Here is a 3,207-nt window from a genome sequence, read left to right on the forward strand (position 1 = left end):
GGGGTACCCCCCCACCCCCCTGCATCTGCTGCTGGAGATAAGGAAGTCGTGACGCATCTGCAGCCAGAGATAATGAAGTCGTGGTTAACCGCATCTGAAAAGATAAACACACAGTGGTTACAGTTTCTACACACATCTGGTTATATAGATAAGAATATAACTGTATAACTGTATTTGATAACAGATACAGCCCCGCATAATATGGTATAGTTAAGTATTTAACTTGTTCTTGTTAAGTTTGGATGTTCCTTACTTGATCTTGTAAAATGATCTATTTAAGAATGATGAGTGTGGAATAAACACAACAGCCACTCACCAGGCTATTGTTCATTTTTTTCTGTAGCAAAAAAAAGTAGTAATACAGAATGTCAAACTACTTTTAATGAACAGCATATTACTGCGCTCCTTATTACTTACATCCATGTAGATAGGGTGAACACAATACCTTTTTTAAAGCGCACCTCTGTCCCGGTTCGTTTTCGACATGCTTTCCACGAGCCCCCAACCACTGCATAGCTATGCTGCGGTTTGTACCCCATTCTGTAATCATAGATAACAACACAGTACACGTTTTTAGAGATAAACCCAGACATACCGTTTTTTTGTGTGAGAGAGCACGACTCAGGGTATTATCAGAAACAGACGTGCCACTTACAGCAAGAAGCCAGAGGTGTTTTTATCACTCACGACGGCTTAGGTAAGTGAAACATTTCGTAAACTCAGTTATAAATAGCCAGGTTTTAAAGAATGGGTTTAAAGAGTGTTTTTAGAGGTGTCCAGACAAGACCAGCATGAGCACAGGTAACTCTGCGAGAAAAAACAAATACAATTACTTTTGTTATGCTAAAAAGTATGTGTGTTAACACTACCATTTAATTCACACCAGCCGGGTCCTACAATGCCATTAACGGAGATCGTCTGGAAGACCGTTTCAGTAAGTATTTTAGCCACTACCTTTTAGCTACTAACTCTACCCTATGTACATTCGTTTCTTTTTTCTGAAAAAAAACTATTTTGCACCCCCCAGACACCTATTTTCGTGTGTATGAACAAGCCTTTCAACAACAACAACAACAGCAGCAGCAACAGCAACAACAATCGCTACTGACCCCTCATGCATACGGTAAGTTTAAAGAATCAATACTGGATTAAATATATATTGTGTGTGTGTGTGTGTGTGTGTGTGTGTGTGTGTAGACAATACAGCTCAACTCTCTCTTTTTTCTTTCTAAAAAAGAATCGGCTAACCAGCATCAACCGCCCCTAGCTGACCCTCAGGAAAGTGAGTATTTTCACATTCTTTCGGTTAACTCTATTTGTATACCTTTTTTAATATATAATAAGTGTTCTTACTGCGCGTATTACCTTTTAGTTCCAGACGATGTCCTGCTGATGCAGTCCCCCGCTGGTGAGGAACAAGAAGAGCAACGATACAATCAAGAGGGCCCGGAAGTTCAGGATAGAGCCGTGCAGCATCAGACAACTCAGACAGCGTCCCCTCAAGATGAGCCTGATCAGAAGCCTGTGAATCAACCAGCCCCTGGAGAATCAGCACCGGTCCAGCCAGAGCAACCACGCTCGAGCAGGGCTTTGATCCGATCAAGCCGTGCAAAACGGGAGCACTCACCATCCTCTGACTCCTCCTCAAGTAAGCCTATTATTATTATTTCTGCATGTATGTTAACCCCCCTCATTCATCAGCATCCTGTATTAACCCTCGTTTTTATTTACCCGTACAGGCTCCAGTAGGAGCAGGGTCCAGCAGGTGCGCGGTTGTGGATGTACAGGAAGTATTTTAAAACCCTCATTCATCAGCATCCTGTATTAACCCGTGTTTATATTTACCCATACAGGATCCCGTTGGGGGAGGGTCCAGTGGGCGCACGGTTGTGGATGTCCAGGAAGACGAGATGACCGGAGCTTCAATCTGTATGCTAAGTGTCACTCGAACACGTTATTAATGCATCTGAACCAATTGTTATGTGAATCTTTTCAATTGATGGGTGATATTCTGGCTTGTTACAGCAACAACAGTGTTATTAAAAACTAAGATGGATGAAGATCTGATTAACGTGTCTCAGGATGAATGTATTGACAATGTTTTGCCATCAGAGGGGTGTAATATATTAAGCATATTAGAAGCAGGTGTTGAGTGCACTACTGCAGGAAATAACACGTCTAAACCGTATTGACGATGTTCAGCCACTAGATGGGGGTAACACCATAGACATATTACATGCCCAAGTAAGTGTGTTATTGTAGGAAATAAGAGATGCCTCTCAAAGAGGCCAGGGTTTTAACCAAAATGACAAACTGTTGCTCACTCTGAAAGCACTCAAAATGATCAAGAGACCCCCTCAACGGGGATAACAGTCCCTGAAGCTGGATCCTTTTAAACGATCTACGATAAATCAACTGGGTGTAGGAGGATAGCGTTCCACTGCTCTGAAGGTAGATTGAACGGTTTTGCTGTTGTTTGGTAGGGCTTCAGATAAATGGAACCCAGAGCTCTGTAAATTGCTTTATTCGATGGTCTGTTCAGTTATGATAATAAATGTTTGAAAGGTGATATTTGACTCTGATTATTCTTCATAAAAGAACACGCTGCATGAGCTAAACAGTGAAAAGAAAACTTTTGAATTCCTGGGTTGTTTTTACCACGGTTGTCTTAGCTGTTTTCCCGGCCATGCAATTCACCCTTTAACGGGAAAAACCTTCGAGGAGATGTATGAAGAGACCTGGGATAGGTTGGCTAAAATGCAGACCGTGTACGGGCTGACAGTCGTGGTCATGAAAGAGCATAGCTGGAGTGAAATGAAAAAATCTCGCGAGAGTGTGAAAGCTTTCCTACAATGCTATAAAGTCCCAGAGCCATTATCTCCGCGAGATGCGTTGTACGGTGGCCGTGTTAGCCCAGGGACTCAGATATACAGCAGTCGAAAATGAAAAGATCAGTTGCGTGGATTTTACATCATTGTATCCATTTGTAAATTACACTTGTCCGTACCCCATGGGTCACCCTGAGATTATATTCAGGGATTTTAAGCCTGTCCAATCTTATTTTGGCTTCATCAAGGCTAAAGTGTATCCACCCAGAGGCCTGTTTTTCCCTGTGCTACCCTACAGATCCAGCAGAGGGAGACTTGTGTTCACACTATGCAGAACTTGTGCTGAGGTGAATCTGCAGACCGGGCCGTGCCCGCACTC

At 42.7% G+C, this 3,207-nt stretch overlaps 1 protein-coding gene and 1 long non-coding RNA gene across 2 annotated transcripts in view; both read left to right on the plus strand.

The window, feature by feature from the left end:
* Positions 1 to 3,207, plus strand: part of LOC109960998 (proton myo-inositol cotransporter-like) — a 142,426-nt gene that overhangs the window by 103,607 nt on the left and 35,612 nt on the right. The gene's annotated exons all lie outside the window — the stretch shown is intronic.
* On the plus strand, positions 223 to 1,642 carry LOC109960873 (uncharacterized). The gene is made up of 4 exons (XR_002275056.1): positions 223 to 934; positions 1,028 to 1,123; positions 1,238 to 1,282; positions 1,373 to 1,642. It is a non-coding gene; the product is annotated as an uncharacterized LOC109960873 (long non-coding RNA).

Source organism: Monopterus albus, unplaced genomic scaffold, assembly GCF_001952655.1.
Source record: "Monopterus albus unplaced genomic scaffold, M_albus_1.0 scaffold51.1, whole genome shotgun sequence".
Taxonomy (NCBI): Eukaryota; Metazoa; Chordata; class Actinopteri; order Synbranchiformes; family Synbranchidae; genus Monopterus; species Monopterus albus.